This window comes from Hylobates moloch, unplaced genomic scaffold (genome assembly GCF_009828535.3).
Source record: "Hylobates moloch isolate HMO894 unplaced genomic scaffold, HMol_V3 SCAFFOLD_6, whole genome shotgun sequence".
NCBI classification, from domain to species: Eukaryota; Metazoa; Chordata; class Mammalia; order Primates; family Hylobatidae; genus Hylobates; species Hylobates moloch.
In genome coordinates, this window is record NW_026652281.1 from 116,711,137 (window position 1) to 116,733,270 (window position 22,134).

General features: G+C 58.0%; 1 protein-coding gene across 3 annotated transcripts in view; it reads left to right on the forward strand.

Moving 5' to 3' along the window:
- The window catches only part of CXXC5 (CXXC finger protein 5), a 36,001-nt gene that overhangs the window by 8,320 nt on the left and 5,547 nt on the right, over positions 1-22,134 (forward strand). The window contains exon 1 of one of the 3 annotated variants that reach the window (XM_058441271.1): positions 19,011-19,116. The exons of the other annotated variants lie outside the window; for them this stretch is intronic. The gene's annotated coding sequence lies outside the window, so the exon portion shown is untranslated. Of the gene's footprint in view, positions 1-19,010; positions 19,117-22,134 lie in introns of those variants that run through there. 3 annotated transcript variants of the gene reach the window in all.

Here is a 22,134-nt window from a genome sequence, read left to right on the forward strand (position 1 = left end):
CCCAACTGTTAACTGCTATTTTGTTTTTGTTTTGTTTTGTTTTGTTTTGTTTTGTTTGAGATGGAGTCTCACTCTGTCGCCCAGGCTGGAGTGCAATGATGCCATCTTGACTCACTGCAACCCCCACATCCTGGGTTCAAGCAGTTCTCCTGCCTCAGCCTCCTGGGTAGCTGGGATTACAGGCGTGCGCCACCACCCCCAGCTAATTTTTCTATTTTTAGTAGACACGGGGTTTCTCCATGTTGGCCAGGCTGGTCTTGAACTCCTGACCTCAAGTGATTCACCTGCCGCAGCCTCCCGAAGTGTTGGGATTACAGGCGTGAGCCACCACGCGCAGCCAACTGCTATTGTTATAATAGATTGTAACAAAGCCAGTGGTAATGGGTAGCCCAACGAAAGTCCTCTCTCTGGCAGGCACCATGTTAACAGCTTTCTGACTTGCACTTTTTTTCATCCCCACAGTAGCCTCGGGTGACATGAGCCCATACCTGGGACAGATGCATGTGGTTAGCATCCCCATATACAGATGAGGAAACTGAGGCCTTGGGAGTTTGTAACTTGCCACTGCCTAGTGGGATGGAGTCCTGGCGGAGCCCTTGACAGGCTGTTGGCCTCTGTGTGCTGTTTCCTGTACCTTCCACACTATCTGGCACACAGAAGGGACTCCTTAAATGCTTGCTGGGCACAGGCCTTGCTCTTTCCTCTTTGAGGCCCCCATAACCCTTGGCAATGGGCCGGACGTGGTGGGGAGATGGGCTGATAGGCTAGTTGGGTGGATAAAAGTGAATGAATGAATGACTGGATGACTGATGGTGAGGATGAGTACTATCAGGGGACACTGGGATAGGGGGTTGCTGGTGGACAGGCTGGCATGTGGAGACCCACTGGCCCTGTGGAGGATTCTGGGAAGCAAGGTAGGGGCAAGGCGGAGAGATGCAGCCAGAGAGCAATAGGCTGCTAAGCCAAGCCAGTGGGGCAGGTCCTATCTTCTTCAGGGACCACAATTTTTCCATCTGTCAGATGGGCTTGGGAGCCTTTGCCCGGGCTGGCTGCCGGCTGGCCTGGGCTGGGACTGGCCTGGGAGGTGAGGGGACTGTGGCGGGAAGGAGGAAGCAGTGGGTGGTGAAGACAGGAAGAGAAAGCGTGGAGCTTGGCTTGGAACCTGAGAAGCAGAGACCAGCCCTGACCTGACGCCCGCCCTCCCTCCCTCCTAGCCGCAGGATGGGGTGCAGGCATGCAAACCCCCCACCACCCACTCTCACTCTGGTGCGGGCTGACTTCCTGACATCTGTGGCATTAGTGGCTGTGTGTGCCAGGAGGAGGTGGCCTGTCCCCTAGGACTAGACCAGCTTCTCTCCGGGCCAGGGGCTCCCCACAGCTTCATGCCAGTTCCTGTTGACTCTGATGGGAGAGACCCAGCCCCTCTCCTGCCTGACCCACCTCCCCCAGAACTAGATGGGAAATTAGTTAACTGGGCTCATAGCAGTAGGCAGAAGTGGACCTGGCCCCCTTTCTTCCTGGGGGGATCAGATCTTGGTGGCCTAGAATTTCTTAGTCATGGGAGTCTAGAATCATAGATAGAATGCTTGGAATGGAGGCATTTTTCAAGTCAGGATTCTCGTTGGGATTCTAGAATCACAGAACCATGGATTTTGCTGCTAGAAGGAAGTGTAAATGGTCATGTTTCAGTCTCCATGTTTGATGCTAGGGGACACTGAAGCTCTAGGGGTCAGGCTGCCCTGAGGTCACAGGGCCTCTTGCCCTCAGGTGACATGAGCCCATACCTGGGACGGAAATGCCTGTTCTGCCCCTAGCCAGCCCCTCTGGAGCTCTAGCCGGTGTGGAGAGTGGGCTGTGGGCCCAGTCAGGCAGTGAGGGGATGCGGCTGGCCCACAGGCACAGGAGGGGTCCTCTTGGCGGTGCCCGCCCGCCCGCTGCCCACGCTTCCCGAGGCACCAGCGTGAGGAGGAAATGCAGGCTGTTGCTTCCAGCAACAGCCGGCAGGGCCGGGCGGCTTCCCAGCTCCCCCTCTGACTCATGGCCGCCTGCAGCTCCCCCTCCCTTGGGGTCCTCAGCAGCCCCATCTGTGCAATGGGGAGAGCAGGCTTTATTCAAGGTCTAACGTCACCGTGACAATACCTTGGGATTCTTTTCAAGACCACTGTTGAGCTGCAGGAGAGTTGGGAGTGCCATCTAGAGCAGCCTAGCAGGGCATTTGAACTCAGTACACTGAGAGATTCTGTTTGGAGTCATCCTAATGCCTCCAGAAGCCTGGGAGGGCTCAATTGGCTCCTGAGGCAGAAAGTGTGGGGGGAGGCAAAGGAATAGCGAAGGGACCTGCAGTCAGCCCCTTTCAGGAAGAGCACAGTGGGGGATGCCTGGCTCCCTGGGCTCTCCCCTGACCTTGGTTTGCCCATCTGCAGAATGGAGGTTGTTACCCATGAGGTCATTCATTCAGTGTCTGTGCTGTGCTTGGATGCTGGGGCTAGTGGCAGATCGGCTGGGAGGGGAGGATTCCTCTGCTGCAGACGTGGGGTGGGGTGTGACTTGGTGACTCCCGGGGAAGGACTGAGGTGGGGGGAGGTAAGGAGCCGGCCAGTGAGGTGCAGTGTCCAGCGGAAAATCCCAGCTGCTGTCAGGAAGTGTTTCCTCCACTGGTCTCCTGGGAGGGAGACAGGCTAGCAGGAAGGAGGGCAATGGGGGCAAATAAGGCCCCCAGCAAGTCCAAGTGGAGACATCCCAAGCCTGGCAGCTGGGCGGGTGTGCCCCGCACACTGCAGGAGGGCTGGAATGCACCCCCCATGCTCTGAGGCTGGGCCTATGCTGGGGGGCTGGGACTGCCAAGAGGGGCTGGGCCCTCGTCCAGATTTCAAAGCCTTCCCCAGGGGCCTTGTGGTGCCCTCAGCCCTGTCCTGAGCTGCCGCCGCGGGGGTGGCAGATGCTGTTTCATCGGTTGAGGCAAGTGGGAGGCCTCCGGAAGGTCCTCCTGGGAGGTTCCGGGGGGCAGCAGGGGTGTCGGGGGTAGTGGGGGTGTCGGCAGCTGCTGCCCCTCCTGGGCTGGCTCTCAGTGGCCTCCCAGGTCCCTCAGGCCCCGGGGGCTGGAGGTGGTGCTTCTGCATTGAGGCTGGTCTCTCCTGCCCTTGCTTTCTCCCACTGCCCACCGAGCTTCTTGGTTGGCTCTGGCCCCCTCCATCCCTGGCTGCGTCTGCAAAGCCCCCCGGGAAGGCAGGGAGGAGGCGCAGCAGGCTCAGAACAGCGGGTGCCCGCGCAGCCAAGTATTTGCTCGAGCTGTCAGAGACAGACAGGCATGTGGGGAATTTGGTGCGTGTGGGGCTGGGGGAAGCAGCCGGGTGGGCAGGCAGGCAGGAGGAGGGAACCTGGGGCTGCCTCCCAGCCTGTGGAACCCTGCAGAGACCACCTCTCCCCAGTCCTAGAGGCGAGCTGCATCCAGGCACATTCCTCCTGCCTATGCCAGTGCAGTGAGGGGAGTGGAATGATCCTGTGGGGTCTGATAATAGCTCTGACACGGGGAAGGGGGTGCTTTGTTGAGGGCCTGCAGCCTCAAAGAGGCTCTGGTGGAGTGTGGAGCCAGGCAGGAATCCGGGTTGTGCCCGACTGTGGCCTCCAGGAAATAGCAGCTGTCATGCTCCCGCCCCTCCACCCCAAGCCTGGCACAACTTGTTTCCTGGCCAGGATCCGGCCAGGGCAGATTGGAGGAGCCTGGTATTGCCCGGCCTGGGCAAGGAACGGGCAGGATGCAGGGGCCATGTGTATAAGCCTAAAGGTGCTTGGGGTGCTCTGGGGAGGGGACCTCAGCCCTTATCTCCTATGCGAAGACCCCAACCCAGTCACCTTTGTAGTCTACACTCCAAAAGCACCCGTTAGGTAGGGCAGGGCCTAGAGCTGAGTAATGCTTGGTTTTTCATAGCTTGAGAGCCCAGAGAGGGGGATACGCTGCCCCAAGGTCACACAGTGGGCTCTTCAGCCTTCCCCTCTACCCTCATGTGGGTGGGGCCACTGGGAATTGGTGAACATGGGGGGTTTGCTGGGGTGGGGGGCCTATATTTAGTCAGTCCTGCAGAGCCAGGGCGCCTCTGGGAGCAGCTGCTGGGGTTGGGGGGAGTACACAGACAGAGGCCTAGAGCTGCATTTAGTCTGGACAGAAATATCCTCCCCCCACCCACCCACCCACTGGCTGGGAGGCCAGGCTGCGGGCCTGTCCCCTGAGGGGCAGCTTGCCTGGGCCTGGTGGCTGGCGGGACAGGCAAGATGACCCGATAGGCTTTTCCCAGCTCAAGTTTCGATGAAACAGGAACCCCGGAGCCACAGCCTGGGCCGAGGGGGCCAGGGCAGCCAGAGTCTGGGGGACCAGGACAGCCTCCCCCACCTCCGCCCTTATGCTCCTCCCCATGCTGCAGCCTCCCTTTTTCAGAGGCCTGGGGAAGCAGCAGGTTATTTATCAAGCCAGCCTCCCCACCGCGGCTGCCCGCGCCGCCCCCCCCCCCCCGCCATCAGCCCAGCAGAGCAGGGTGAGCTGGGCGGGCGGGCGGCAGGATTAGCTCAGGAGACGTGAGTCACCCCATCCCTAGCAGCCCCGAGAGGCCCTGCGGCCTGGCAGGCAGAGTGCACACTCACGCACCCCACACACGGCACACCCGGGCACACACTTAGGACAGACACAGTCACTCGCAGCACACGTAGTTCCACACGACTCAGCACACCCAGCCGACACACATGGTACAGACTCGGTCACATGCACCATGCACACACAGCTCCCATGTGGCGCTCCAGAAGCACACTCACGGTTCCAGCCACAGCCCAGCCTCTGGCGCACACACCCACTGGCACGTACCTAGGCGAATGCACATACACAGGCACACATAGGCGTGCACATATAGGCCACTCTCACCTCATTGGCCCCACACACTGGGGCCTCATCATTCTCAGGCCATAGCTTATCCCCAGATGATGCCATAGAGTGGGCCAGGGCACAGGCACACCTGCTGTGGTCAGGGCTCTGCTCCCCCAGATGCCCCGTGTTTAGGCTCACACGGAAGAGGCCCGGCCTTCAGCCATGTTGTGTCCACCGGGTTCTGCAAGGTGTGGATGGGGAGGTGGAGATGGTTTTTTCCCATAGCCAAACTGGCTCTGCCCTCTCTGGGGAGGAGGCCCAAGTATCAGGCATGAGAGTGTTAAACCCACTGCCCTCTAGTACAGGGCCTCAGGCCTAGGCAGAGTGGGTTGGGTACATGGGGGAGAGATACAGGGGAGCTGGGAAAAGGAAAGGCTGGAGAAGGAGTGCCGGGGAAAGTCGATTTCCCCAGGACCACTAAGTGGCCAGCTGGTTCCGTGACCTGGGGCATGGGGTCCTTGGGAGGTGACAGGGGTGTGCCAGAGATGGGGGGAAGAATGAGACCTCTGATCAAATGGGCCCAGGAGTCTTTCTGCCTACCTTCCCTGCTTACCGCACACCTGCTTCTCCCTGTCCCCTTAGTTGCCAAGGCCCTCATTATCCAGTGCCCCCACTTAGATTTTGGCCATGGCCCTGGTTCTTAGTCTACAGCCCTGCAAAATGGGTACAGAGCTGGCTTGTGTATAAGGAAGTCCTGGGGTGCTGAGAGCTGAGGATATGCCCTCAGGGAGTCTTTTTAAGCCTCTGCCCCCCTTTGGGGTTGGGGTCTGCCTTCCTTGCACTGGGCAGAAATAAGGATATACCCCTTTTCCATATGCTGCCAAGAAAAAAAAAGCCGTTTTTTGGATGAGAGAAGTGAGTCTGATGGGAATGGCTTCATGGTCATGAAGGGCTTTGGATGCAATCTCCTAACACCCAGACGACAGGTCATTTTGGGCCTACAGTACTGAGACAGCCTAGCAGTGGTCAAAGGTCATGTGGCTATAAGGACTCAGGCCCAGCTGGGCTCCCTCCTCCTGGCCACACAGGTCTCCATAAAGGACTGGGCCATGGTTGAGGAGAGAGGGACCCAAGCATCCTGAGGGACACAAACAGCAGTGGCCAGTCAGGAAACTGGATGCCCGTGCCGCAGACTCTGGAGCTGGACAGGCCTGGGCTCCACACCTGGCTTGGTCACTGCCTGCTATGTAATCATGGGCCAGTCTGCTCACCTCTCTGACCTCATGTTTGTCACCAGTGAGATCGGTATGACTCTCATCTCTGTCTCAAAGCCGCAGGACCTGAAGTAGATGGTGGGGTGTGTTGTCATCAGTTCTCATTATGTCACACCTGGATCTCCAGGCGAGTGTGCCCCTCCACCTGCTCCACTAGAGCTGGCATTTTTCCGGGGGTGGCATCCCACAACAAGGGCTCCTTAATTAGAATGTCTTGGATTTAGCCTTCTCTAGGGCTGTTCTCAGATGGGGATGATGAGGTACCCGAGTGAAGAGGCTGAGCTGGGGGCCAGGGGTTGGGGGAGGGATGGGAATGGGTTGGACCCAGGGCAAAGGAACCCATGGTCCTTGGGTGGAAAATCCTGGAGGCTTCCTAATATCAGAGGGAACAGAGAGAGCCGACTGTAGTTTCAAGGCTTTTTCTCTGTCTCCCACCCCCTACGCTCACACAGCAAGGCTATCTGTTAGACTCGAGCAGGGACTTCCAGGTGGCAAATGGAGCCTTTGCAGGATGGCGAGAGGCTTGGGATGTGCCTTTGTGGCAGGGCTGTCAGGGCTGTGGGAGATCTAAGAAGAGCCGACATGAGCCGGCAGGGCTGAGGGCGAGGGAGGTAGGAGGAAAGGCTGTCTAGAAGTGTAGGTAGGCCTTCTTCCTTTGGGCAGAAGAGGAGATGCAAGCCTGGCCAGTGGGGTGCTACCCTCATTGTAACCTTCAGGCTTCTACCACATGTCCATCTCCCCATGGTCCTGCAGGCTAGAGGGGGAATGCTTTATATTTGGGGCTGGGGAAACTGAGGCATGAAGGATTGCCTCAGAGCTCAAAAGCAAACGGTGAGAGAACCGGGGCCATGACCTGGGTTACCCAACACGCCTGGCCTGACTTGTCCGTGATGTTCATGCTTATGCTGGCAGATGATGACAGTAAAAACAACAACACGGCTATCCTTAGTTGAGCACCTACTGCATGTGGACCCTACACTGACCCCTTCGCATAGGTCCTCTCCAGGACCTGACGAGGTGGGGGCTGTCAGCGGCTGCATTTCACTGGCTAGGGGTTGGGCTCAGTGAGGGTCAGCAACCTGTCTGAGGTCACCTAGGCTGGAGACTGCAGAGCTAGGAGAGGAATCCTGACTCCAAAGCCCACTTGGACCCTGGCATGGCCTGAGCCTATGTCTCTGAGATGAGGGGCTCCCCTCGCCCCATTACGCACAAGATGTGTAGTGTTCCTAGTTGAGCCAGCCCCCTCCCCCATGCCCAGCTCCTTAACTCTCCTAGGGCCCTCTGCTATCTCAAGGCACTTTCCAGGTTTGAACTTAAGAGCACTGGAACTGCTAACCTAACCCCTTAACTCCAGGGAGGAGGGTGGATGGGTGGGTGGGGGATCCCCTGAGGAGCAGATGGATGCCCCTTGGGGTTTCTGGGTTCTTCCTGCAGACAGGTTCTGGGAAACTCCATGGTTAGGCCTTGTGGAAGCTGCCTCGGGGCCTGGTCAGGGTTGCGCACCTCCTCCACCCCCTCCCCAGGGGCTCCATTTCCCTCTCCTGGGCACCCTGCAGGGAGGAGTTGAGCAAGTGCCCTTGAGCTGGCACTTCCTCTTTGGTATACAGGGACATAGCCACAATGACCCCCCATCCCGTGGTCCGTGTGTCACTTAGCACCAGGCGCTGCATGGCCCTGGGTCAGGGCTCACTAAAGGTCACTTCATCGGGTTGACTTTACTAGAGGCTGGTCCCAGCCTCAGACCATTTCCCCTTTCTGGTCTCAGTTTCTTCATCTGTAAAATGACTGTGCGAGTCTGCCCTGCACACTCTCTGAGGCAAGGGTAAGTTCATTCCCTGCAGACAGACACACTTAGGAGCTTTGTGACTGGTGTTCCAGTCCCCCAGGCCCAGAGCTCCTGTAGCCCTCACACCTATACAGGGGTCCAGGGGAAGAAGTGTGGGCTCTAGAGTTGGGCCAGCCTTCTTTTCAGCCTCACCTCCACTGTCCACACTTGCTTGACCTTGACCCACACCAGTGCCCCACTCAGCTCTGAGCCTCAGTGTCCTCATCTGCGAAATGGGAGAATCATGGTGCATACCTGTGTGGGTTGCTGTGAGCATCAAACAAGATGATGTGGACAGAGCACCTGGCACAGAACTGATAGAGCGTGGTGACAGCGGAGCCCCTCCCCCCAGACTATCCTCCTGGTCACTGTACCCCAGCCTTGGTCTTGAGGATTCTGGGAAGGAGATGGTGCCAATCTGCTGGCTCAGCCAGCTTGGCCACTGACCTTCAGAGCACCCAGGCTGTCAAGGCCGCCGACTGCCTGCCGGGCGGGCAGGGGGGAGTGCCAGCCAGCTCCTCGCCTGACGCTGCCCGCTCCTGCTCCCACTCTCCTCTCCCTCTCTGCGCCTGTGTGTGAGCTAATTAATCTCAGCCCCTTTGGGAAATTAGAACGCCGCAGCCGTGGCCTCCTCAGCCTCGCGGTGCCTGTGCTGCTACTGGGCCATGCCAAGACCTGCTGTGGTTTAGGGGCACCAGGGTGGGGGATGGGGGCATCGGGATGAACTGGGCCAGCCATGGGTCTCCCTGAGCCCCCACCTCCTTGCCGGAATGCTCTGGTCTCTCAGCCCCCTCCTTTCCCAGATAGCATCCATAAGGATGCCAGGCCAGTGCCCGACTGTGGTGAAACCTAACCCCCAGTGGCCTCTCTGAGCTGGTCCCAGGGCTGGTATGGCCACCCTCTTACACCACATTCCACCTCATTGCAGGGTCCTCTTGCCTGCCTAGCTTGGGCTGATGGAGACAGATGTAATTATGGAATTTTGCTTGGGAAATTAATTTGAAAAAGTTAATTAATTGGTGATTCCGGAGGTGGCGGGCCCCACGCCCGGCCAGTCTTGCTGACGTCAGTGCTGACCCACTGGAGACGTGCAGCTTCCGGGCAGGCCGGGGAGAGGGACCCCAGTGACCTGGCTGGGCAGCCCTGGGACAGGTAGATGGACAGCGAGGAGCAAAGGGCAGACCAGTGTCCTGGCCCAGAGTGGGCACCTGGGAAGGGTTTGTTGACCAGACCTGCTGAGGATAAGAACCCGGCCACTTGTGTGTATTCAACAAGCCATTGCCAAGCTGCTATGGTACACTGACCCCAGTGTCTCAAGTGCCCCCAACCAAAAATAGACCAGTTCTTCCAAACCCCTTTTCTCAAGGAAAACCTCTAAACCTATTCTCAAAGGCTTTTTCAAAGGGCTCAGAGGACATTATCGGGCCAGTGTGCAGATGAAGCCACTGAGGCTCGGAGAGGGTGGGCCTTGCCCGGCTTCTCAGCAGTGTCCTCCAGCAGGGTGGAGCAGAGGTGGGTAGAGCTCGGTCTGATTTCCAGAGGATGTGTGCCCCAGCTTCAGAATCCCATGGATGGCCTCCTCCCAAGTGTGGGTAATAGGGGCCTTGAAGTTGGCTCTTCCCAGGGAGGAAGCCACAGAATATGGTCAGCCCCTTCACCCCCATCCCTGTGTGTGCCTGTGGGAGCTTCCCCTGCTACCCCATCCAAGCCTCAGAAGACCCCCATGCCCCAGGGGTCTCAGGGTACACAGTGACCCCCACTACCTCCTGGACCTCCTGTGGGTCTTCTGACCACAAGCCTCAGCCAGATCAAGTCCTAGTTTCTGCAGGAGTGTGGGCTTTGGTGTGGTCTTTGTCCAGACAGGACAGGTCAGGGCTGGGGCAAGAATGGCCAGGCCTGGGACAGGTCAGGGATACTGAGCCACAAAGAGGCCAGGGAGAGGAACGTGGGTGCTCCTGAGCTATGTGGCCTTGGGCAGGTCCCTTAGCTTCTCTAAGCCTCATTTTGCTCATCCGGGAAATGGGAAAGATCATAGATGCCATTCAGAGAGCTGCGGAGAGGTGCAGGGACGTACAACCACTTGAAGTGGTGCTGGCCCTGGTGCAGGCTGTTTCACTGCCCAGTGGAAGCAGGCTGGGTGGGAGAGCAGCGAGCTGACTGGGACTGTGCTGTGGCTGGGGCCTGAGGACCAGTGGGTTTTGAGAGGGGAGCCTGGTGCATGTGTCAGAGGAACTGAAGGATACAGGAGATGATATTTGTGAGACCCTGGGCCCTGCTCCAATGGAGTCAGCCCACCCAGCATTTACCCTCTGACTTGTTTCATGTGTTCCCTCACCTCCAGGATTTCCAGGGGCCAGGTGGGCCCTGCTCAGTTTATGCCTCACCTCCCATAGCTGTTCAGGATCAAAGGGAGCATCATGGGCAGGCTGAGCTGGGCACTTTGCATCCCTGTCACTCTGATGTGGTCTGTAGTTCTGGGTTTCTTCAAGGTCCAACCCCAGTCTTGGGTTTAAGTGGGCCACACCCACTCCCTGAGCATCCTGTGTGGGCTGGTTATGGGGTCAGAGGAGAGGCATTTCCTCCTCCCACCTCACCTCCTCCTCCCACCTCACCTCCTCCAAGAAGCCCTCTGGGTACTGCTCCCCAGCACTTTGCCCATTGACTGAGCGCTCAGGGTTCTCTGTACAGACTTCTTTAAACCTTTCTCTGTGTGTCCCTAGACTGGGAGCTCTCTGACCATGGGGTCCATGGTATCTCCTGTCTATCCTAGTGCCCAGCACTGGGTTAGCACTCAATGTGGGGGCATAGGGCTCCTGTGCCCCTATTTTACAGATGGGTCAGTTAAGGCCCTGCAAGGTCACACAGCCTGTTGAGGGGCAGAGCCAGCCTGGTTCAGGTGGGTGTGGGGCCACTTGGTACCGGCTGGGGTCTTCTTTCAGGCCTCAGGACCATTCCCAGGCTTCCTTAGGCCCTGCAGCTCCTGACGCTCCTGGCAGGCACTATTCCTGGAGGGTGAATAGTCAGTCCTGTGCTCTTAAGAGCTTGGGGGTTTGGGGGTTAAGGGGCTGTGGCATCAGACTGACGGTCAGAGGGCAGGCCTTTGAGCCTCAGTTTCTTCATCTGTAAAACAGATCTTAGTGTTTGCGGGAGCAGGGGTGGCTGAAAGAGATCACGCATATGTTGTTCTCGCCATCCTTATTATTACTACTGACACTGTTATTCTGTTATCATCACATTATTATTCATGCTCCCAGGGCCCCAGCAGCTGCGGTGGCTCCAGGCCTGGTTGCAGAGCTCTGGTGTGCTGAAAAGAAGTTGCAGTTCCTAATTAGTCAGCGCTCCAAGGAGAGGGCCTGGGTTTTAATTTTTGCTGCAGGGTCCCACCTGCCCGAGGCTTCCCAGCCCCTCTCATCCCTTCCTGGGCTGGGCCTGCGGCACCCTCCCCAACCTCAGGTAGGGGGCCTGGCCCGAGGCAAAAACCTCCCCAAATTTCCCCTGCCACTCCCTCCGCCTCCCAGACCTCTGGGGCCATGAATCATTTATGAGGCAAAAATGAAACCAATTAAGGACAAACTTTGAAAGCCTCTAATTGCTGCGCCTGGTGGCACCGTGGAATGAGGGGAGGCCAGCCTTCTCGGTGCGGAATCTCCTTGGCCCAGGCCTTCCCAGGCTGCCTGTCCCGCCGCGGCTCAGGGCGCCTCCCGGCTCCCTGCCGCCTCCCAGCCGGACGCGGACGTGCCTGCGCGGCTCTGGCGGCCGCGTCTGCCGCCCCGGCGCCCGCCCGGGTCCCAGGCCGACTAATTAGGCCCGGCTCCCTCCCGCGCCGTCCACTGCCCGCTCCAGGCCCGCTGCCCGCTCCAGGCCCGAGGTGATGGCGGCTGTTCCTGCCGTTCTGGGGCCTGTGCCCCAGAGCTGGCCGCGTTTCTCGGGGCGGGAGCCAGCTCTGCTCGCCTGGCTTAACCCAGACGAGCCCAGGATGCCCTGTCCCTGAACCCCATCGTGGCGTGCAGGTCTGAGTAGGCTCTGGGCCGTGCCGGGGTACCTGGCTTGGAGGCTCTCTTCAGTCTCGGGAGAGATATGCTTATCCCAGGCAGAGCGGAGAAGGCTGGGGGATGACTGATGATAGGGGGAGTCGGGAGGGGGTGTTGAGCCCTGAGGTGTTGCACTGAGCACGGATCCAGTTCCTCTTGGCTTTGCCACAAACACAGTGACCTTACGTAGATTCCTTAGCCTCAGTTTCCCCGTTTGTAAACCATCAGCACCAGCCCATTTTCTCCTGAATTTGGGATTTAGGGAGCTGGGCTTTGTATACCCCTCCCAGTCTCTTCTCTTAGGGGGCTGCTGAGGGGGTGGAGGTAATGTCTGGACCTAGCAGGGCCTGCCTTACTGCCATGAGCCCTGGGTGCCAGTGGCCAGCCTGCTCGCTGTGCTGAGGGCCAGGCAGGCCCTGGGCACTGAGGCACGTTGTTTGCTGAAACCAAATTTCTGTGCTTGTGTTTTTCCATAATTATATTAGCAGGTGGGATTTTTCCTCGGGGAAGCAGTGGGAGGGGGAGCGCCATGGCAGTGTCCCCGCCCGCTCTGAGCGTGAGCTCACACTCAGCTCTGCCCGCCTGCCATAATGATTTTTTAATTATACAGCCAGTGCTCGGAATTGCTAATCCACCACCAGCCCAGCATCACCTCCTGCAACTCACACCCCAGCCCCTGGCTGATGTCCCTGGAGTGGCGGTGCCCAGCCCCATGCCCATCACTGAGTGCCTGGGACAATCGCCATAGAGAGAGAGAGGGTAGGTCAGGAAGGGCTGGAGGGGCGCCCCTCCCCCATCTGCAAGTGACAAGACTTGTGGCTCTCTTTGTCTCCCACCCTACCCCTAGACCCAGCATGGCTTGCCCCCGCCAGGACAGCTATGGCTCTAAATGAGTTTGGGGAGTGATCAGTGCCCACACCAAGTGATGTGGTCACACCCATTTCAGGGACATTAGCCTGTCTTCTCAGCCTTGTGTGACCCCAAGGACACATGCACACAAGTGCAATTTTTGTCACACCCACACTCACGCTTTACTTCCCTTCTCCACACACACTCAGCCCCACAGCCAAGCTACACACACACAAGCAGGCTGTGCGTGCTTCTCACACATGTAGCCTTACCTGAGGGCGGGGGCACCGTCAGGAGACCCCACTGCTGCCTCCCGTGCCCTGCAGTGGCCCTGCTCCCACTCCTTTGCCTCCAGACCCCCCTACCCCATCCCCATCCACACTACTAGGAGGTGCTCCGAGGTCTTCTGGCTCCCACCTCATGGGGTGGCTGCCTGTGCCTGGGGCCAGCCTGAGCCTCCATCGACCCTGGCCTGGGGGAGGTGCTGGGGGGGTTCTGCAGCACTGTGGCGGCGGCTCCTCTCCAGGCGCCCAGCTGTGGCATCTGTCAAGGTCAGATAGCGACTCCGGAACCAGCCGGCTCGGCCCCATGGCCCCTCTCGCCTCATTATTTTTGTGTTCCGGGGCTGCGGCGACACCTCCCTCCCTCCTCCTCAGCCTCCCGCCTCTCGCCTGCCTCCCCCACGCCTCTGCAGGGAGGGCCTGCAGTCCGGGGGCTTTTGTTTTCCAGTTTTTTCCATGCTCAGGCCAGGCAGGCGGGTAGACACTGGCCAGAGCTGTTGGACCTTCAACAGCAGACAAGACAGGTGTCCCCCTTACAGCTGGGACAGATTCTCGCCTAGTGGAACCCTGGGTTGGTTTCTCAGAGGCACAAACTGAACCTGGATGGAACCCAGCCCCCACCACAGCCCAGGTGCACCTGTGGGCAGCTTCCTGTTTCCATAGGCACCAGTTCCTGTCTACACCATCCCCGTTCCAGCAGGGCCTCAGACTCACATACAGCCCAGAGCTCCTGACACAACTCAGTGCATGCGAACATACACACACTGGCATTCATGCGGTAAAGATGTGTTGACACGTACAGACCAAAAGACCCCACAAACATCCTCTCACCACGTAAACCACCCTATTCGCACACGCATGCACTTGGACATCCATGTGCATTCACAGACTTGGGTCACACACACACACACCTCCACTTTACCCTCAGGGAGGTCACAGAGTCAAAGATCTCCCCCAGGACCGCTACATGATCCCCGTATATGCTTTAATGCTGTGGTCTGTAGAGGGCGACATCTTGAGACTACACACTCAACCGGGCACACTCACAGTCCACTGGGCACACACACACACAGTTGTGCAGCACACCTCCCAGGTAGACACACGAAAACACACTGTATGCGTTGCTCTCGTCACCATACACACTCCAGCCCCCGAGCTCATTCCCAGGTGCCCAGCATCCTTGGGCAGTTATGCCACCCGAGGGGCTTTTGTCCCCCGAAATACTGGGAAGTGAGCTTGAGGCCTCAGCTTGCTGAGCCCTGTGTCCAGGGAGCCTCGGAGAGTGGGAAATGGTTTGACAAGGACTGCCCGGCCCACTGCCCAGCCTCACTGTGTGCACCACTCTAGGCCCAAGAGCGCCAGGATGGCGTGGGATGGGGTGTGTGTGTGTGGGGGGGGGTTCCAGGTGTGTCATGACGGGCTTGGTGGCTGCTGGCAGAGGCAGACTCTGGGGGGTGACCTCAGCTCTGTCTCTGGGTCCCTCTTCCCACCTCCAGCCCCTGATTTGGGTGTGTAAATGTTGGAGGAATGGGGTGTGGGCAGACTCCAGGCCCCCATGGTCTCTAGAGTGGCCCTGGCCATCCCCTCTCTTCCTCCTCCAGCTGTGGACTGCTGTGGCTGCCCCCAGGAGAGGAGCTAGAGGGAGGCTTAGCAGTGGCTGGGCCCCCACCCCCCAGGAAACTCAAAACCCTGGGCCAGCCGCGGGTGGCGGGTTGGGGCAGGCACAAAGAGGGCCTCTGTGCGGCCGGCTGGGCTGCCCACAGGATTCTGGGGGAGGAGGCAGGAGCCGGTTTCCGTCCCATTCTGCTTCCTGCGGAGGCTGCGGAATGCCCGGAGCTCTGGCCCAGCCTGCCCCGTCTGGCCCACCCGCAGCCCCTTCCCCATATTTTCCTGGGCCTTGGGGTACAGCTGCAGACTTCTCTGCAACAGGGCCCTGAGAGCCACCCTCCAGGATCCAAGGGAAACCTAGGGGATTTCCCCAAGCCGAGCGCTGAACTGGACCTCACCCTTTAGCTGAAGTCTTCCCTCCATGTGCTGCGGAACCCTCAGCCAGGGTTGGAGCTCCAGGTCCTGGAGTCACACAGACCTGGGTTTAAATCCTGGCTCTGCCACTTACCTTGTGACCTTAGGCAGGTGACTTTATGTCCCTGAGCCTCAGTTGCCTCATCTGTAAAATGAGGATAATAATAATTGTAGTAGAATCCGGTGAGAAAATGCATGTGAAATGCTTAGCACAGTGCCTGGTAGCCAGTGAGTGTGCATTATTAGGACCTGCTGTTTATTTTTTTTATTTGTTTGTTTGTTTGTTTATTTATTTTTTTGAGATGGAGTTTTGCTCTTGTTGCCCAGGCTGGAGTGCAATGGCATGATCTTGGCTCACTGCAACCTCTGCCTTCCGGGTTCAAGCAATTCTCCTGCCTCAGCCTCCCAAGTAGCTGGGATTACAGGCATGCACCACCACGCCCAGCTAATTTTTGTATTATTAGTAAAGACAGGGTTTCTCCATGTTGGTCAGGCTGCTCTCGAACTCCCGACCTCAGGTGATCCACCTGCCTCAACTTCCCAAAGTGCTGGGATTACAGGCGTGAGCCACTGCGCCCGGCCAGGACCTGCTGTTTATTTTAATGTCCTCTGGGGAACTTAAGAGTGGAAGGGACTGGATGCTCCTTGCCCCGATAGGTCTCACCTCTTCTAGGGTTCAGTCTCAGCCCTGCGTCCTGCTCAAAACCCTTCTCTCAAATCAGTTTGCTACCTGCAGATCATATCAGTGACTGATCCGGGCCTCTGGGGCCTTCCTCCTGAGGTCTGGAGGGTGGAGGGGATTGCCCTCTGTATCTGTACCTCCTTCCCCATGATATGCCCTGGGATCGTGACTCCTGCTGTAGTTTGGGGTGAGGAGCAAGAGCCATTCTTTTTTTTTTTTTTTTTTTTTTGAGACGGAGTCTGGCTCTGTCACCCAGGCTGGAGTGCAGTGGCGCGATTTCGGCTCACTGCAAGCTCCGCCTCCTGGGTTCACGCCATCCTCCTGCCTCAGCCTCTCTGAGTAGCTGGGACTACAGGCACCCGCCACCATGCCCGGCTAATTTTTTTTGTATTTTTAGTAGAGACGGGGTTTCACCGTGGTCTCGATCTCCTGACCTCGTGATTCGCCCGCCTCGGCCTCCCAAAGTGCTGGGATTACAAGCGTGAGCCACCGCGCCCAGCCGAGCAAGAGCCATTCTTTTCCATTTTACAAATGGGAAACTGAGGCTTAGTGGCGGAAAGAGCTTGGTCAAAGTCACCAGTCAGGGAGGGACAGGGTGGAGCCACAAACCTAGACCTCAGGACTCCAGTTCCCTAGCCAGTCCTATGCACATAGGCCTCCCCCAACCCCAGACACACAAACACACCCCACACAGGAGCCCCAGAAGGACAGTGCCCCATCTCTGATTTCTTGACTCATGCATCCCTGGACTAGCCTTCCCTGGCTTGTCCCATGGTGAGGCCCGTCAGTAGGGAGGTCCTGAGGGGGTATGTCGGCCTGATTTCTGATTGGTGTCAGCTCAGAGATCACCACATTGGGAAATGTTTGCTACAAGATTCAGGGGATCCCAGATAGACAAGGCGTCATTACACCTGCTTAATCAAATTGCCTGCTCTAAATGGGGCAATAATAGGACTTCCTTCAGAGATTGGGTATGAGGATAACATGAGATAAAGCATGGACAGTGTGGCACATAGGAAGAGCCCCATACCTGTTAGCTACGGTCCCATGTGACAGATGGGAAAACTGTCTCAGAGGCCAGTTTTTTCCCAAGGTCAAAAAATGAGGAAGTGTCTTCCTGAACCTTTGACTCTTCCAGGAAAGGAACCTGGCCTGAGGGAGGTGCCTATTGAGGAAAGGGCCTGTCTTTATCAGAGGCCTCCCAGGCATCTCAGTCCCTAGAGCCCCAGGTCAGAGCTTACTTCCTGTCCGGGGCCTCAGCGTTGCTGTGCGTGAATGGGCTGATCCCCTCCTCCAGCTGTTTTGGGGAGCACCGTAAAGCAGAACAGAGCCTGGCTGGGTGCGGTGGCTCACGCTTGTAATCCCAGCACTTTGGGAGGCTGAGGTGGGTGGATCACCTGAGGTCAGGAGTTCAAGACCAGCCTGACCAACATGGTGAAACCCCATCTCTACTAAAAATACAAAAATTAGCCAGGTGTGGTGGTGTGTGCCTGTAATCCCAGCCACTCTGGAGGCTGAGGCAGGAGAATTGCTTGAACCTGGGAGGCGGAGGTTGTAGTGAGCCGAGATCGGGCCATGCACTCCAGCCTGGGTGACAGAGCAAGACTCCGTCAAAAAAAAAAAAAAAAAAAAGAGAGAGAGAGAGAAAACAGAGCCCTACGTACTCCAGGTTTGCTTAAACCCTTTAGTCCTCAGGCCAAGGCATGGTTGGTACCCACCCCAGGAGGAGGGGTGTAAGAGGGTCAGGGGTGTGGAGTCAGGGACATAGAAATGCTGTCCCTTGTTCTGTCCTTGGCAGTCAGTCTTGGGGTGACTCTAGTGGGGTTGAGACCATGTCTCACCCCAGGCCACCCGCTGGGTGCTCACAGTGGCCAGTGTGTGGGGGTATGTGTGTCCATCCATAGCTGGATGTGTGCCCTGTGCTCTCCGCCTGGGGCTGCGTTTCTCCCTGCCTCCAAGACCAGTCTCCCTGGGCTTGAGCAGGGCTTCTTTTTCCCTCTGGAAACTCCCCAGGCTGAATCATGGAAATCAGAGACGGAACACCCTCCCTTCCACCCCATTGCCCAGCTTGGTTCAACCACTATAGCCTGTGGTCTGCTTTGCCCACCATCAGCCTGTCTGCCTATTTTGCCTCACTTGGAGGCCAAGGAGACCAGCCCACCAAGGTGGTGGGGAGGGGCAAGGGCTGGGGTGTCAAGTGCTGCATGGAAGCGTGCAAAGTGGTGCATTGAGCCGGGGTGTGCAGCTCTGCTGGGCCAGTGTTAGGGGTCCTGAAACGCAGCCTCTTCCATAAGCCTCCCTGGGCAGGCAGGATGGCTGCAAGGCTGGTCAGCCAGCAGGGAATAGCGGGAGATGGTGCCTTGGTCAAACCCTGCCCTTGGTAGTGGTGATGGTTGCACAACTCTGTTGATTTACTAAAAATCATTAAATTATATGTATACTTTAATGTGGAAGAATTTTATAGTATGTAAACTATACCTCGATAAAACTGTTTTTTAAAAATCCTGCCAGCCAGGCGCAGTGGCTCACGCCTATAATCCCAGCACTTTGGGAGGCCTTGATCCTCATAGGAAGACCTCATCCCTACTAAAAATTAAAATAATAATAATAATAAAAATCCTGCCCTTGGCCTCAAGGCCCTGCACAACTGGGACCCTGCTAGCCTCATAGACACACCTCACGTCCACTTCCCCACCTGCTTAGGCTTCTCTTTCATGCCTTTGTCCCCTCTCATTGCTTCTCCTTATCCTTAACTCTCAACCTAGCAGTCCCTTCCTCCAGGAAGGCCCCAGATAGTTCACTGTGTCCCCTTCCAGCTCTTGTTTCACACTGGTTCATGTGACTGTGGGCCCAGCTCCTGTGCACTCCTGGAAGGCAGTGCTGGGGTCTGGGTCTATGTGCTCTGCTCTCTGTCCGGTATCATAAGGTACAGGGCTGCTGTCGAGGTAGGTGCAGGGAAGATGTGTGCAGAGGAATATCTAGAACATCCAGCTGTGGGCCACTTGTGTACATGTCTGTGTGCAGATGGCACTATGTCATCCCAGGATGTCCCCTCCTTCCCAGTGCTTTCTGGCCCGAGAGTTCAAGATTGAACCCTGCGGGGGATGAAGTGAGGCTCTTCTAGGGCTGAGGGTTGAATAAGGGCACTGCCACCACCTCCAGTGACCTCACTGCCAGCTGGCATTATGATGTCACTGGCTTAGCATTCCGGGCCCTGGGCATCTCCAAGTCCCCCAGGTGGGGGCACTCTCCTGGGGTCTGTGACAGCTTGCCCCCAGCCACGGAGAGGTGACAGGCACGGTAACAATCCTGGGGAGTGAGGGCAGCCTTAGGGGTACCTAGGTCACCTGCCTTGGGCCACTCTGTCAATTGCAAAAGTGGCCACAGAGCAGGGTGACTAACACTTGGGCTCTGGGTTCAAGCTCTGCCCCTGCTAGGCACCAGCTGTTTGACCTGAGGCTGACAGCTTGAACCTCTCTGAGCCTAAATTTCCTCATGTCTGAAATTGGCAAATAGTTTCTGTCTCCCTGGGTTCTGGGGAGGCATTCAGAAGCTAAGACATGTAAAGCATAAAAGCACAGGGCCTGGGACACAGTAGATACTCAGTAAATGCTAGTTGATAGGATCCGTTGGTTAAGGAAACCGGAGTGGCAACACAGGTGGTGGGGGCTGGCTAGAAGGGGGCAGGCTCCGTGCCTTCTGGGGCTGGCCAGAGCCTTAGGGTAGAGGCACAGGGTGGCCTCCACTGCCAGGAGGGTGGCCCCAGGTATGAGTCTCCCTCTCCTTCCAGCTCAGCCAGTTAGCTGGAGCCTACAGGAGGCACTGGGCCCTGCAGCCATGCCCTGGGGCCAAGAACCCATTACCCCCCACCTCCTCCTCAGTCCTCCCCAGTCCTCCTCCCCAGTCTCCTCTCCACCTCCTCCCAAGCCCTCCTCCCCAGCCTTCTCCCCACCTCCCCCCAAGCCCTCCTCCCCAGCCTCCTCCCCACCTCGTCCACAGTCCTTCTCCCCACCCTCCTCCCCAACCTCCTCCCCTCAAGCCCTCCTCCCCACCCTCCTCCCCAGTCCTTCTCCCCACCCTCCTCCCCAGCCTTCCTCCACAGACTCCTCCCCAGCCCTCCTCCCCAGATTCCTCCCCACCTCCTCCCCAGCCTCCTCCCCACCTCCTCCCCGGCCTCCCCCCAAGCCCTCCTCCCTAGCCTCCTCCCCAGTCCTCCCCACCCTCCTCCCCAGCCCTCCTCCCCAGACTCCTCCCCATCTCCTCCCCACCTCCTCTTCTCAGGCCTTGGGCTACACAGTGGGTCTGATCTGGTCTCCTCGCCACTTCTCTACCCTTCCCTCTGCCTCCCTCTCCTGTGGGCATGCCCAGCTGCCTTCTGGGATTCCCTCCTCAGGGCTATTTCCTTGTCTTTTAGACCCTTAAGTCCCTGAGCCTGGACAAGGTGTCCTGGTTCCCTGGGTCTCTGAACCCTGTTGCCCCAGACACTGCTTCCCATGACACTGTCTCCACTAACCTTGACCCTCTGCCCCCTCCTCTCCAGCTCCCCTTTTCTCTGATCCACCCCTCTAGTTCTCTGTCTCATGATTCTGTCCCCACCACCTGTCTCTGTTCTGCCCCCACATGCCCCTCTGCCCCCCAGCTTTCCATGACTCGTCCCCCCTCAGCCCCCCGTGCTCTGTCCCCACCCGTCAGCCCCTGGTCCCAGCTCCCGGCTGGCCGGCTCCTGCATGGACAAAGGGGTCCTTTGTGGGCTGACCGCGGCTGGCGGGGCGGCGGGGCGCTGGCTCCGCATTGCTGATGAAACGGAGCCCTTTGTTGTCCCTCCTCAGGCGCAGTATTTCTTTTTGGGGGCTGGATGCGTTCCTGGCAGGGCCGATGATGGATGCGCCCGCCGCCGCCTGCCCGCCAGCTTTCCCTCCCGCTCATTCCCGCTCCGCTTCAACGCAGCCCTGACTCCTCCTCTGCTGCCTGGGCACTGCCAGGCCCTTCCTGGCCTGGAAGGGGTGGCTGTGTGCCCTAGAGTAGAAGGCTGGGACCTGGGAGAACATCCCCTCTATGTCCTCCCCTTCCACGAGTAGGGCAAATGGGGCTTTTGGTCAGGGGTCCACTGGGACTGGGGCATCAGTTTTTCCTAAGGTCTGAAGGAGAAGATGAGCCAGGTACCAGGACCGATTTGGAACAAGCTTGAGGACCAGATGTTCATGTCTGTCCACTCTGGATTTGAAAACAGAGTTATCCCTGTGAGCCAGTCCCCCCGTGTACCCACCTCCCTTCAACTTCTGTGGCTGAAAAACCATAGTGTTCTGCCTGCAGCACCTGTTTGGTGACATATCACATCCTCTGGTCCCAAGCTCAGCATGTCCCAGGACCTCAGAGGCTGGGGGTGGGTGGGCCCTGAAGAAGGACAGAATAGTGGAAGATCAGAGAAATTCCAAGAGAGGAACAGAACATGAGGTTTGGTCCCCACCAGGAGAGACTCAGGATGGAGACAAAAGCCGAGACACTCAGCCAGAGCGCCAGCCCTGAGCGCAGGCCGGCTGTGTTGGAGGGAGCTGACTTCTAATTGACCTGCCCGCCCCGCACGCAGAGCCAGATCCTGGAGCTGGGAGGAGGGAGGGGGTGAGCAGAGCAGGAGCAGCGTTAATGCAGCTATCGATTTCTGCCACCAGCCAGCAGGCCGCAGAGGCGGGGGATGCACACAGGGGCTGGGGCGCAGCCTGCTCCCCTCCCCATCTCTCCAGCCCACAAGACACCTGCCTTCTGCCTTCTCCCCTGACCCAGTATCTGGGCTGCCGGGGTTGTTGTCATGGGCAGGGCAGATGAGCTTAGTTGGACAGGAGCTGGATGAGCTGACTTGATGGTTTCTGTCCCTGATCTCACTGACCCTGGTCCCCAACAACTATCCAGGGTCACTGATTCCTGAAGGGGTTACCAATCTCTGAGGAGAGGGGCTAAAAAGACCATCCTGGTCTTGGCCCTTATGAGGTGGGAGGGAACACAGCTATCCTTGGACACACATGGTCTTCCTGCTTCCGCTCTGACCTCTGATGCCCCCCAGCCCAGCCTGGATTCCCTGCCAGGGCCCCCCGGCTCTGTCCTGGTGGAATCTGCCAGCTTGCCCAGCTCTTCCTCCTCACCCATTTCCCTCTGCTAGGAAGGAGCCCTAGGTGGTCTGGTGCCCACTGGGGAGGGACAGGGAGTATCTGGCTGTTGATGCCGGCTACTCGCCTCACCCTAGAAACAGAGCTTTTCCTTTCCCCACACCCGGTCCTCTTTGGCCACTCCTTAGTCCTGGGGAAGCCCCCCTCCCCCGCCCTG